Source organism: Pinus tabuliformis, chromosome J, assembly GCF_031772625.1.
Source record: "Pinus tabuliformis cultivar Carrire ecotype Pingquan chromosome J, CPIR1, whole genome shotgun sequence".
Classification (NCBI taxonomy): domain Eukaryota; kingdom Viridiplantae; phylum Streptophyta; class Pinopsida; order Pinales; family Pinaceae; genus Pinus; species Pinus tabuliformis.
This window is the reverse complement of record NC_142295.1, coordinates 709,416,852-709,432,545: the sequence shown is the minus strand read 5'-3', so window position 1 is coordinate 709,432,545 and position 15,694 is coordinate 709,416,852. Positions and strand designations below refer to the sequence as shown.

General features: G+C 40.4%; 1 pseudogene; it reads right to left on the bottom strand.

The window, feature by feature from the left end:
* The window catches only part of LOC149228755 (calcium-transporting ATPase 5, plasma membrane-type-like), a 396,645-nt pseudogene that overhangs the window by 379,969 nt on the left and 982 nt on the right, over positions 1-15,694 (bottom strand).

Here is a 15,694-nt window from a genome sequence, read left to right as displayed (position 1 = left end):
TGTCACTGATGATGGTCTTAGGAAGACCATGTAGCCTGAAGACCTCTCTGAAGAACAGCTCGGCCACCTGTGCTGCTGTGTAGCGTGCGGATATGGTGAAAAAATGTGCGTACTTTTTCAGTCAATAAATGACGACAAAGATACAATCCTTGCCCTGCACCATGGGAAACCCTGTGATGAAGTCCATCGAAATACTCTCCCATTTCCCCTCCGGAATGGAAAGAGGTTGCAATAATCTTGCGGGATGGCTCATCTCCCCCTTGTTCCTCTGGCAAACTTCACACTCCCGGATATGCTGGAGTACGTCCTCCTTGATGCCCCTCCATGAGAACCTCTCTCTAATCGTCCTGTAGGTTTTGGTAAACCCCTGATGGTTGGCCAATGGTGAATCATGTGATGCCTGGAGTATCTTGTTCTTGAGCTGAGATCCCTCAATCAAGAAGATCCGGTCCCTGTAGTAAATGATCTCAACAATCACCCTGTACCTGTCATCCACCACCTGCCCATCCAGAATCTCACATGCAAACCTGTCCTTGGATTACTCTACTAAGAGTCGAGCCCTCCAGTTTGTGTCCAAGCTCATAAGAGACAACGTGGATGGTCTACGTGAAAGGACATCTGCCACCACGTTGTTCTTGCCCTTGACATACTCAATGTCAAAGTCATACGCTTGGATCTTACTGATCCACTTTTGTTGCCTCTCCTGTAGCTGTTTCTGCTCCAAAAATAACTTGAGGCTATTGTGATCAGTCCTCACCCTGAACCTGTTACCCACTAATACTACCGGAATTTGGCCAATGATGCATAATGGCCAGCATCTCCTTGTCGTATATAGAATACAACCTCTCATGCAGAAGGAGCTTCCGGCTCTCAAAGGCTATAGGGTGACCTCCCTACATCAACACTGCGCTGATCCCCTCTCCCGACGCATCACACTCCAAAACAAATGGCTGCAAAAAATCTGGCAATACAAGCACTGGGCAGCTGCTCATAACCTCCTTGAACCTGTCAAAGGCTCCCTGCGCTGTATCCAACCAACTAAATGCCCCCTTCCTCGTCAGATCTGTCAGGGGTGCAACAAGCTATGAGAAACTCTTGACGAACTTCCGGTAGTACGTACAAATGCCAATGAATCCTCGAAGTTCTGTCATGTTTCCCGGCTCCAGCCAATCTCTGATGGCCCTGATCTTTTCCTCGTGGACCCTCACTCCGTCCACCCCTATGATGTGTCCCAAGTATAACATCTTCATCAACCCAAACTCACACTTGGAGAATTTGGCATAGAACTGCTACTCCTCCAAGATGCGCAATACTGTCTTAATGTGCTGGAGATGCTCCTCCCAAGTCCTGTTGTAAATGAGGATATCATTAAAGAACACCAACACAAACTTCCTTAAGTGACTGCGAAAGATGTGATTCATGCAAGACTGGAATGTAGCTGGGGCGTTGGTTAGCCCAAAGGGCATCACCAAAAACTCGAAGTGCCCATAGTGACACCTGAAGGCGGTCTTGGGAATGTCCTGCTCCCTCACGCGAATCTGATGGTACCCAGATCTCAAATCAATCTTTGAGAAGAACCGTGCTCCTCTTAACTCATCCATCAACTCATCGATCCTAGGTATGGGGTACCTGTTCTTCAGTGTCTTCTTGTTCAGGGCCATGTAGTCAATGCACATCCTCAATGTGCCATCCTTCTTCTTCACAAACACCACGGAAGAAGCAAAACGACTCGTGCTCGGCCGAATGTGCCCAAGAGCTAGCAACTCCTTAATGGCCCGCTCAATCTCACCCCGATAGGCCTTGGGATGCCTATAGGGGGTAGTAATCACTGCCTGTATGCCCTACTCAAGCTCAATGGTGTGCTCAAACCCCCGATCCGGTCGCTGTCCCGGCGAAATCTCCCCAAACACTATGGAATACCAGTCAAGGATGGACTGTATCTCCGAGTGCACTGTCTGCCCTGTAGTCCCTGTCTCTGATGCACGCAACTCTACTGCCCACTCTATGTCTCCCATCCAGAAGACTGCCTCCATCCGATGAGCTGAAACAGTCTGAGGCGGATATGTGTGCTGTCCCCACATCTTCTCATGCTTCCTTGTCTTCTCATCATCCCACTCCATCTCTAGGGTCTTCCAATCTGTCGTGACCTTCCCTAGAGTGATAAGCCACTGAACACCCAATATCATGTTGGTGTCCGGAATATCGACCACGAAAAAGTGGTCAATCAGTGTGTAGGTGCCCATCGTCACTGATAACTCTGGAACATAACGAGCACACACCATGGTCTAGTCTCCTGGGACCAAAATTGAAAAGCCATCGAAGTTCTCTATCTGTATACCTCTCCGCTCAACCATCTATGCATCGATGAAGTTGTGGGTTGCCCCACTGTCAACCAAAACTTATACCCGTTGGCCATGTACTGTCCCCCGTACGCGCAACGTCAAATACTTGGGAACTCCTCACAATGCAGCAAGGGCCCCTCCGATAGGTGCAAAAGCTGCACCACCTGCTGCTGGTGGTGGAGGTTGCAGACGATCCTGCGCGGCATGACTACCTCCTACCTCCACATCATCCTCCTCATCCTCTTCCCCGCTGCTCTCGGAGAAGACCTCAATAAAATGTGCTTTGCCAGCAGCACATCTATGTCCCAGTGCCCAAGGCTCCTGACAGGTAAAGCACAACTACTTCTTCTTCAACTCCCTCCTAGCATCATCATCAATCTGTGCTCGTCCTGGATTCCCGTTTGGAGGCAAAATCCTCACATCCTTCCCCTTAGGCTGGAAAGCCTGTCTCTGGGGGTAAGGTGTCCGGGTCCTGGGTAAGGCATCCTGTAAGTCCTGGGTCTTGCTAATAGCATCCTAGAGTGTGGCTGGTCTAGTGGACTTGACTAGACCCCGAAGTGGCTCTGCTAACCCCTCAACATACATGTAGATCCTCCGTGCCATGGATAAATCTGGCACCATCACTGAAACCCTCAAGAAGTCTGCAGTGTAGGTCTCTGGGTTTCTGGTCTGTTTGAGCCTTGTCAGCTCAACAAAACGCTGGATCCCTCCGGTCGAACCTCTCTATCAGTCTCCTGGTGAACTTGGCATATGTCGTCACTGTGGAGTGTCCGAGTGTAACCAACCCATGGAACCACCAGTCCTAAGCCTCACCATCCATATGTAATGTCGCCACCTTAATGGCCTTTGTCTCTGACATCTGGTTAAGCTGGAAATAGATGTCCAGCTTCTCCACCCAAGACTTTGCTGAACTGTTTGATGAGCCATCAAACGTAGGCAAGTGAAATCTACTAGTTGCGCGGTGGGTGTCTCCATCATGATAATTTTGGTATCCTCTGTGATGGCCGTGGGGTCCACTATCGCGCTGGAGCTGAACAAAGTCTCTGAATGAGAGAGCATCCCTGAACTCTTGCCCATAGGCCTGGTACTCTGCAAAATAATCGCCCATATGACCGAGCTCTGCCTCCTGTTGTGCTCCGGCCCCCGTGTCTGCTCCTAGGAAAGTGGGCATGGTAGAGCGTATAGGGGCATGTGAGGCCACCTGCTGAGTAGTATCAAGCTGAGTGGCGCCCTGCTCTGGCAAATGGTGAGATGCACCTGATCCCTCTCCAACATGGAAAACATGTGGGCTCTCACGCTGTGTAGCCTCCATCGTCGTGAATCTCTGCCCCATCACCTCGATCTGCCTCGACAGATCCTGCACTAATTTGAGGAGCATGTCTGCAAAATTCTTCCCGTCATCATCTGCCATCAGATCCTCCTGCTCCGCGTCCACCACAGGCTCCTCCTGTTCTGTGTCCACCACTGTAACACAGTCTCCCTCTCCGTAGGTGTTCTCCAACCTACGCCCAGTGTCTCTGTATCTCCTACCTTTGTAACAGATGTAGGGCTTTTCCCCCAGTGTCATAGATTGCTAGCTCCATAGGCTGAGCCAAATCTATGCTCTGATACCACTATAATATCCCGTTTCCAGGATATTCCTCAAACCCAAGCAAACTCCAACCAAACACGTCCAAATGATATAGTGACCGGGAAACTCAAAGTGATAAAAATAACAGTGGTACAACATATAATAATGTGAACATGAAATATAAACAGATACTCAAGAAATGCAGAGAGAAATGCTAAGCCATTTTATTATACAGAGTAATGGAATGAGTACAAGAGGTGATTAGAAAGATGGCACCTCGACTTGCACAAGGCAAGTGAAGAAATACATTTAGAATAGCAAAGGAATGGCCTCTCTCTGAACTACGTCCAAGCTGTCCGGGAACTGCCGTGCTGTTGCTACTACTGGAAATCAAATGAGGATTTGGTGTTGTTCCCCTCCTCAGAAAATACTGAAACTCTGGAATCAGACTCTACTCAAGAAACCCAGAAAAAACCATAAAGCTTTTCTGAAATAGCCGACCCTCGAAAATCACCCCCTTGGGGATCTACGCTGTCCCTCAAGGCTCTGCACTGCCACTTAATAGAATCCACCAAAACTCAGCCCGAAACTCTGCCAAAGTCCTCCAATATGCAAGAGCTGATCTCTTGCTCAATCTCACATCTCTAATCCTCCACAAAACCCCCAATCTGGAACTCCCACCAAAAGAACCGCGTCCCTTTCTCTCAAGACTGCGCAGTCCTCAAATGCTCAGCTCCTCCACAACTCCAAAGATCAATCCTACTACAAAAGACTGCTGGAAACTACCTTGCCCAAGTAGGCACTCGAAATCCCCCGGGGCTAAGGGTGAGATCTCCGAAACGAAACACTCAATGCACTAAACAGTGTTGCAGACAGGCTAAACTGTCAGCATGCTCCAAGTCGAAGTGACTAGCTCAAATGCACATAATCGAATGAAAAAATGAGGAGGCTCCCCTCCTTTATAGCGTTGGCCTCTATCAATTCCAAGGTCCACCTCCTCCAACGTAGTCCCTCCCTTGCCACGTGTTCCTTTCCATCTGCGCAGTCCCTCCAAGTGTTTGCGTGGGCCCCATCTCTGCGTGGTCCTTTGGCCCCCTTGGCTCCCCTTTAAGTCACAACATTGTGCTACTAGGGAGTGACTTTATTCATAAAGTGAGTTATGTCCCCCTTTCCTCACTTTTTATTTATTAATAACTATAGAAGGCAAAATTGAGCAAAATCGAATATTCCAATTAGCCATGGCTAATTAGGAATATTACAGAATATCATATATTAAAGGAAAAGAAAATGTAATGGCAGATGCTTTAAGCAGAAGACCACGGATATTCTCTCTCATACCTATCAAAGTAGACTTAATACAAAAAGTACTAGAACATCTGATAAAAGATAGCTGGTATTTAAAGGTAAGATCTAGTCTTGATAGTTAAAAGCCAAAAGAATCTAAGTTTGAAGGATATGAACTAGAAGATGATGGAATCTTACGATTTCATGGAAGGATGTATATTCCTGATAATAGGGATCTTCGAGACACCATATTTACAGAAGCCCACAGAGCAGTGTATTGTGCTCATCCTGGAGTAAAAAAAATGTACACTGATACCAAGAAACTCTTCTTCTAGTCGGGCATGAAACGTGATATCGTTCAATTCATTGCAAGATGTTTGGAATTTCAACAAGTAAAAGTTGATCATTGTCATCCAGCAGGTCTCTTACAACCTCACGACATTCCTATGACCAAATGGGAGATCATTTTTATGGATTTTATCACTGGGATACCTCTTACTTCTCAAAGACACAATGCTATTCTGGTGGTAGTGGATAAATTAACGAAAAGTGCTCATTTCATCCCCATAAGAGATACTTACAAAGTTGCTGACGTAGCTCAAGTATTCATAAATGAAATTGTCAGATTTCATGGAGATCTTAAGAAGATCATATCAGATAGAGATTCATGATTCACTTCAAGATTCTGGATTTGCATGCAGTCAGCCTTAGGAACTCAACTAAATTTGAATATAGCTTATCATCCTGAAATTGATGGGCAAACAGAAAGGGTAAATCAAGTACTTGAAGATATGTTGAGGATGTATGTTATGGATCAGCAATTGCACTGGGAAAAGTACTTATCCTTAGTCGAATTTGCATACAATAATAGTTACCATAGCTCAATCGGAATGCCTCCATTTGAAGCATTATATGGCAGACCTTGCAGGACACCGTTAAGTTGGGATAGGTTAGAAGATCAGGTGATAGTAGGGCCAGAATTAATCCAAGAAATGGAGGAGTGGGTAAAACAAATTAGACAACGGTTAAAAGAAGCACAGGATAGACAAAAGAGTTATGTTGATGCTCACAGAACTGACAAGAAATATGAAGTAGGGGATCAGGTTTTCATCTACATCAAACCAAATAAAAGTACTATTCGATTCGGAAAAGGGACAAAGTTGTCACCCCGATTTATTGGACCATTTAAAGTCATGGAAAGAGTTGGACCTATCGCCTATCGTCTTGTACTGCCACCTCACTTGCATAAAGTTCATAATGTATTTCATGTATCTGTATTAAGGCATTACATAGCTGACCAATCTCATAACCTTCAATGGAAGGAACTGCAGGTATCGGACGAAGAAATTATATCGGTCGAACCATTACGTATACTGGAACGTAGGGTTCGACAGCCAGGAATTGTCTGGTAGACTAAGTTAAGGTCCAGTGGGACAAGTATAGTCCTGGATCAGCTACTTGGGAAAATACGGAAATCATATGTCAAAAATACCCCAACTTGTGTCAATTTTGAAGAACTTTAAACCATATTTTGTATATATTTACTTTACTTTAAATCAGATATTCAGAACCATTTTGGAATGATCTCATATAAACGTGAATTTTTATGATATGTTATCTGCTTAATTCCACTGGTACGTGGATACCAAAATGGAATATGTTATTTAAATTAATCTTACTGAATTATAGATATCAAAGTAAAGTTTAATATTTGATTAATCTTGCTATAAAATTTAAGATAGTATAAATTTTTCTTTATTTATGCATATCGATGAGATAGAAATAAAAGAATGATTACAATTTCAATATGAAAGTCGATAACATGAGCAGGACATGATGAAATACGTTGTACTAGAGATAACATGTATAAGCTATACAGAAATTGTTTATTTTATGTATATACTGATGCATATGTTATAATATATGGACAAGTGTTTATGTTACAGCTATTATTGTTGCTAAAACGGCCACGTGATGACAAAAACTTCAATATAATTAAGACTCAATAAGATCACATGAAAAGAAAAAAAGAAAAAAATTGACTCTGGTCCCACTAGGAGGGGTGGAGGTATTGCCCACCGTTTATCCTCCAGAAACTTGGAGTCATGGGAGAACTGTGCAAATCACGCTCTCCTAGATGTGTGATGATGCCTGCCAGATGCCTACTGGGCAATCAGGTTGATGTAATCAATGCTGACACACTTGAGAGTCTATGAATGGTTAATCAGTATAGCTGACACCATGGCATACTCTAGTAGAGGACGGATAGGATGGAAGCGGAAGAGATTAGGAAGGATAGAATGATTCTAGAATAACTTGGGAGCCTGGTGGGGGTTAGAGTTAACTATTAAAATTATAAACCTATCAACATTCAAAATCACAAACTTTCAAATGTCCTCACATGAAACAAGTATGTAATCACGGAACATAGTCCTCATATAACTACACTAATTACTAAAATAATAATACACTATAATCACTAATATATTCTAGTATAATCCTAACTTTGGGACGAAGTTTTTGGAAGGGGGGATGTATGCAATGACCCGCTTATAAATAAAATACGAATATTAGCATACATACGAGACCTCCATATGATAGCTACGTATGCATGGACCCGCATGTATCGCACTATATGTAAGCTAGTTACTACAAGAGGAGATATAAATTAAGGTAATAAATTAATACCACACCAGAGTATCATATATATGATAAGTCCTTAAAACCAACAGAAATATTAAAGCTTAAAATATAGATTAAAATTTACAATTTAAAATTAAGAAAATAATAATATAAATTAATTAAAAAGTATAAAGTTAATAAATTTAATTAATTCATTAATATAAAATATAATAAATAAACCTTATTAAATTAAACTATGTATTCAAATAAAGATCAACGAAATCAAATGAGATTTGATTTCATAAAGTACACGTAACCAAATTTTTGACACGGGGATGAGGTGAAAGCGGTGGATGAGGAGATAAGAGAAGGGGGGGAAAACTAGTTTGGGGGGGCAGCGGAGTGGAGAATAATTTTGGATACGAGTCTTGATTATATTGAAGCTTTTGGGCATGGGGGAATCAGACTGCTTCAATTGGAAAGCTTTCTGGGGCTAAGTACCTAGGTTGTACTTAGTTCGGCAGGGAGGTTTTGGTCGTTTAAGTAACGCAGACAGACAGGAATTGCAGCAGAGCAGAGCGAACAGATTGTCAGCAAAGCAGACAGGTTAGTATTCATTAGATTAATTATTTAAATTCTGTAAATTTTTGTATATAAGATTTCATGTTCTGTTATTATAAAATACGCGGATGAATGGGTCCTTACATTTGGATCGACACATCATTTTGGCTTCACCGGATAACTGTTGATGCTAACATATCAGGATCGGGGAGCTTGGTTCATACAAAGCTTTCTGCAAACATAACACTTGACCAAAGCAATATGCTTAGCCTTACACAAATCAATATTGTGCAATCAAATCAACTAAGTTAGCTTATCAAGCCTTAGATGTCAAATCAAAACTGATATCAAACTCATCAATATCACTATAACAAATTCTTTGGACTAGGTAGGGTAGCATAGTTACTCAAGTATTGATTATTCGTTGTGAACTAATTTAAGATATCTTTATATAATTAATTAATCATAATGTTTTTTTTTCCATATCATTGCTATATACACATTTAGTCACAAGGCTCGACCGGGTTAGACCTGTAATCACACTTCCCCTTAACCTTGCATACATAGAAAACCAAATCATCATACTAACTCACCCTAACCGCTGTAGGAGGGAATAAGAACATATTAATCTTGACAACATTTGTATGGCAGCCAAGTGTACCTAATTGTTGTTTGACTGAGCTTTAGTGATATGGAAAATTGTGGTTTGGTACTCTTTTTTGTGGCACAAAACTACCTAGAACAGTCTTGTTCAGTGCTAGCCTTGGTCATATTACTTCATGGGAAATAATGACTACTCATGGGCAAATATCCTATAGGAAACCTCCATGCCCTTATGTATCTGTTGTTTGCTAAAACCTTTATTAGTTTCCCTTAAAACATGTAATGACCCATCTCTAATATAAGGATCACAAGAATATTAGCATGTATATGATACATGCATATGATAGCTACATATGCATGTATAGCATGTAATGCACTAGTATATATATTCTAAATTAACCATAAATGTTCAATATTAGGACATGTTCAATATCACGACACTCCTTCAAATATAAGTTACACCCTCACCCATCACCACACATATTGCTTAGCGCATCATAATTAATAAGCATATACCCTAAATATACTATGACTTTATCTATTGTCGTGCCAACAAATTGTCATTTACCAATCAATATCAAACCAAAATTCATCAAGTCATCCTCATGATCATGATATAAATCATTTCTATCACTAGATGGAAATGCATACACCAAGGATAAGTCATGCAAGTTCCATCCATTTATTGTGATATTACTTCATACTGAATCACAACTATTTATATTTCAACCAATGTGACAAAGCTAATGATGTCAACACAGAATATCTATTGAGTACCAAAAGAAGTCACTAAACGTCACTATGCCCATATAGCATTGTTATGAAGGCAAATCATCAATCATCAAGTACCAAATCAGATCAAAACTCTAACTTGGCACCACTGTGAATATAAATAATCCATAAGCCAAAACATATCTATGAATCATCAAGCATCGTGTCAAAGTTCTAAAACATCATCAATCATTCAAGCCAATGTGCTCACTAAGTCGAATCTTTGTCATGTACTAGCTTCAATGGCCAAATCTAAATATCATATTAATATGCATATTCCGGTCCACTGCAAACACAAGTTTAGTCAGCACATTCACATTCTCTATAGTAAGTCAAACATTCAAACTTCCCTGCTCATAGGACATTCTGATGTCTGCTCCATATCTGTAAGACTGTCATATTGTTGGTGCATTCTTGATTTTATGGATAAGACTTTAGCTTTGTGACCTTCAGGCATAACCACACCCATAGGCTTTCTTCCATGTGGTTGAGAGGCTATAACTGCACCCTCAAGCTTTCTTTCGTGCAGTTGAGGCTTAGAGTAAGGAAAATCTCTCTTCTTAGACCAGAACTTGCTACAGACCAACAATATCAAATATTTGTCTATTCATGTCCATAAATCTTACTTCAACAATAAAGAATCTTCTATACATGTAATGCAAATGATAGTAGGAGTAAGGTCTTATGGAGAGACTCTCCCTCTGATTGGGAAGCCACTTCAGTCATCTTCATTTAAGTCATCAACTTGTATATAATACTGTCATGCATCAGCAGATTTGTTAGATCATAAAGTCAGACTATATCACATATCTATCATGGTCATATATGTTAGCATCAACTACTTCACCATTACATCATGACATCAAACTTTCATCAAAAGTTAGAGTCTTATGATTAGGGAAGTAGACAAGTGTAACATTATACTTCAAGGATCATGAACACAATAGTACTTTCATCAAGTTAGGTCATTCAATTTTAGCATATGCCATAATTACTAGGCTCACCAAAACCTAACCACGGTCAACAAGAAGATCATGAATATGAATATCAATCTCATTGTTACACTTCTATCATCATGGTTATCATGCTTATCACAAGCATTATCAATAGTGCCAAGCTACCATGTATAAGGATCAATGTGCAAGCCTTCTTTATGAGATCAAGATATCCAAAATAGTAGATGTTAGCGAAACATCAATATATCAAAAATCAATATTTCTAAGTAGCTTCATAGAATCAAGAAATTCATCATGTCTAAAAGGTAAGATATTTGTTCAATACCAAGTGCATCATTTCATCATAGGTATGAATCAAACTTTCTTTCATATGCATACATGAGCCATTTGTGAAGGAGACATTCTCATCATACCTTAGGGCTTACCTTTCCATCCAATATTACAGCTGAAACATAACATTGAAACAATATACCATGCATACCTTGTAGTATTCAAATACTTGTGCACCTTCTTATTTTAAATAGACAGCTTGTAGCACTTTGTCACCTTTACTAGCTCTTCTATCCCTACATTAGCCATGATCCTCAAGAAGGATCCACTTATCACAACTTATCAGGAGGTTAGAAGAATCCAAATACTCAAATATACATGCAGGAAGTATAGGTAATAATCAAAACAATAATCAAATTTATAAGTCTAAACAAAAGTAAAGACATAAAGGAGCACCATAAATCAAGAAATACTTATCTTCAATAAGAGGTGATCATCTCCCTCTTGAACCAGCCTTCAAGAACCATCACTATCCATTGTTCATATGACAATGTTACCTTTAATATATATTCATCAACTTCATCAACAACCAAGCCTAATAGAAACTATCCCATCTAGGGGTTCATCAAATCTGTCACAAGTGCTTAAGCATCTTCACATTGACCATTCTAGGGTTTCTAGATTTCATATCTCAAATATTTGTCATAAATCAGGATTTCTTCCAAGCCCTAACCTCATAGTATCCATCAAACCCTAATACACAAATTGCCTAGGGTTACCTTCAAACCCTAGTATTCTTTTAGGTCTCCACCATCCTTTCTTGCACCTTCAATGGTGTCATCATAGGGGTGATCTCCATGACTATTCTTCAGCCTTGCTCTGAAACCATGTTAATTTTTCTTAGGTCTATATTGTTCTTTGCTTTGATAATTACTTTTCCTCATTTACACATTAAATTCACCCTGTTGACCACTACGTGTCAACTACCCATAGCAGTACACCCCCTTTTTTCGACAAAAGGGACAGCTCTGGATCGACGTGTCCGTGCCATTCGACTGTCATCATTTGCCCGATTATGTTATGTTGTAAACCCAGTCTGCATGTGTAAATTGTAAATAATCCTAACAAATCTGAGTCATGTATGTAAATTGTCTAGGCAAACCTAATTTTCTAGTGATAATCTACATTCCGAAAGGTTTTTTGTCTCCCCGATCCATGATCGGCAGAGTTTTCCTTCAGCCTAACCCGAAAGCCAGAATGAATTGTCATTAGAATCTTAGGGGAATCCTAGTGTGCTTTGAGTCTATGTAAAAGTAATTTGGAAATGATTCTAACTATTTGGTTAGGTTATTACAAATTACTTAATCTGCTAGATTATGTTGTATCGCAGAACTGGGTGGTCTATGAGGGTCTATGTCAAGTGGGTTTCCCCCTTGAGATGTAAAATTGTAAAAGTCATGTGTAAAGTGTCTTGAGGGTTAGAAAATGTTTTAATCCCCTCATAAGTCCTAAGTCCTAAGTCCTAGGTCCTAGGTGAATTTTCCAAAGGGCTAAGTTCGAGGATCCAAAAATAAAAAATGAAAAAACAATAAAAAATAAAAGATATAAATAATAAAAAATAAAATTAAAAAATTAAAAATAACAAAAAAAGTAAAAAATAAAATTTTAAAAATAAACTAAAAATAAATTAAACAATTAAACAATAAAATAAAATAAAATAATAAGTCAAAGTTTTGAGAAAATAAATGCAAAGTTTTAATTTTTTAATATATTAAAATGCATTTAAAATTTTGACGGATGAGATTAAAAGGGATTTTGATCCTCATCGACGGTCGGGATTAGTTTGACATGGATCACTCGAACTAGCCGTTGGGAATTTTTCCTTTAAATAGGATGTTAGGGGTCATTTGAGATCAGATTCGATCTTAGAGTCTGGTGCTAAAGAAAGCTCTCTTGTAGTCATTTTTGTGCAATAAAAAAAGACATTGGGGTTGAAAATCTTGCTGGTGTTACTCTTCTGAAAATGCTGTAAGATGTTTTATTTTTCTGCATAATTTTATTTTCAGCCATTGATGATAGCTTGATGAAGATTGATTCAGGCACAAGATCTTTCTGATCTCTGGGGTTTGAATGATAGTTTAGATTCTGAAATATAATGGCAGGTATCTCCATTTGATCTGGATTTCACTATTGTTTTCTCCCTCTATGTTAATGGTTGATTTTAAGCTGTGCAGGAAATCCTTTTGTTTAGATTACCAAGCATTCGGGGAAGTTCTCGGTTGAACCAGCCAACTCCTGGATTACGTTTTCTGAAAGAGCCTAGCCAGTTTTTGATCCAGGGCTTATCATTTGAATTTTTTTTTTTTTATGAATGCATGAAGGTTTTTTTGAAGTACCTCACATTAAATTTTGAAGTACCTCACATGAAGGGTTTTTTGAAGTACCTCACATTTAAATTTTGCTACTAGAAAGCAAAAAAGTAAGGAAAAGTCATAGTAGTTAAGAAAAGCCAAAAAAATGGGCATTTTAATGCATCTTAATCAATTTCATTTTTTTGGTCAAGTAAGAGTGGAACCTTCTATTAACCGTAAAAGTGTAATACATATGATACACGTCTTTACCCGTGCAAAGACAAGCTCGTTGCTGGTTTACCATCACTAGACAAGCCCGTTGTTGGTTTACCATTAACAGGGTTTACAAAACCCAAGATCAAACAATGTCTCACGAGGTTACAATATTTCGCGGGGTTACATCAATTCTACAGCACAAGACTAAGGAACAAGTTCCTTTCTATTCACCGGTTTCTCATACAAACTGCGAAGACCAACGGACTTCAAAAAATACCAAAATCGCACCAATCAATCTTCTCTGAACCGCTCCCCAAGCCCGAGCTTGAACGCGCAATCCCCACCGTCGAAACGAACTCCCCATCCGACGGTCCACAAATCCTACGATCAAAAGAGTTTCACGGAGAATTGGCACTGTTGATCAAAGTCTATTTAATCCAACGGTCCACCATGATTTCGGCCTGAACACTAGCACGATGAATAACACAAATCCGGACCCGAAAAGGATTAGAGCTCCTCAACCTATAGGATTTCGGGTCCATCCAGGTGGTTAACGTTCGATCTCTTTCCGGCCTGAAATCCGTCGGATGACTGAGGCCAAAAGAACTTTCGGACTTCGGCCATTCAACTGACGAACGGGTTAAGCATCGTTTTACTCCCGCGGTTCTCCTGAGTATCATCGGTCCATCCTGTTGATCCATCGTTCCCGATCGTTCCAGATCATTTCCTTTGTTCCTGATCCTCCCGTGTTTATACTGAGATTCGCTATTCATTTTGAAACCCTCCTAAAGCTGCTCATCCAGAACAACCCACGACCTCTGTTCCACCAGGAACTGTATAACCGCTTCACTTCTTCGATCTTCTTTTCCTTGAGTTTTACTGATTGGGAGAGACCGCAGCCCAAGGACCTCCGCTCTTCTTGCCTTTCGCTAGTCTTCCTCCTTCTCTTTTCTGAAGATCTGGAAGTGTTCCATATATTTGGCAGCCTGACAGAGACAATCATCACACAGTTTGCTTGGGGGTATCGGCTCCCAAACGTGCCAAGTACCACTGCCCTTACTAATCACTCCTTCATTCGCCAGACAATCAGCCAACATATTTGATTTTCTTTTCACATGGACAAAGTTGATGGTTCTTAAGGTTTTCAGGTGGGTGTGAATACGATGAAAGACCTACGATAACCTCCAATGTTTCGACACTTTTTCTGGTGTCGTTCCATTGCACATTTTCTTGGCCACTTTGATAATCAATTCTGAATCTGCTTCAATGATGACATTGTGTGAATTTAAATTCACCAGGGTTTCTAGGCATTGCTCTAAGGCCATAAGTTCTGCCATGTTATTAGTGGCTTTCCCCAAGTGACTATGAAAGATCTCCTTTATGCGTCCCTACTCATCTCTTGTAACACCCCCAAAACCAGCTAACCCTGGGTTGCCCTTGGATGCTCTGTCTATATTGACTTTTAAGAAGCCTTGTGGAGGAGGCTTCCAAATATCCATACTTGCATTTGTTTGGCTCACACCCTTGTTTATGCCCTGTGGGACTATTGACTGGAGACCCAACTGCAGTAGAATACAAGCTTCCTGGGGCAGAGGAGGATTCTCCGGAAGTTTCCACAACAAACCTCTGACTGTTTCTTTGAGCTATCGTAGAATTTGTGCAATTATGTGCTAGGGCGTGCTTGTCTTGCTTTTGAAAATCCTATCATTGCATTCTTTCCAAACATCTCAGATGACAAAGCCTGGAATCAAAGTCCAAGCTTTATTGACGATTTCATTGCCTGAGAAGTTTTTCCTCCAATTATTCAAAGTGTTGGTGATGCTAAGTCTGTCCCAATCAGTATGCCTGAAGACTGAAGCCACCCAATCCCACACGGTGGAGGTGAAAGGGCAGACGTTGAGTAGGTGATTCATCGTCTCCTCTTGTGAGCCACATAGAGGGCATTTGGATGGGCCGAAAAAACCCCTTTTCAGCAAATTCTCCCAAGTTAAAATTTTCTTTTGTTGAACAAGCCAAATGAACAACTTTATTTTCATCCAGTGAGGGTTCTGCCAAACGTTCTTCCATACCTGATCAGGGTTTTGGTCGTTAAACCCTGTGATTATTCTTTTAGCTTCTTTGAGGTTAAAGTTTCCTTTGATGTTCCTT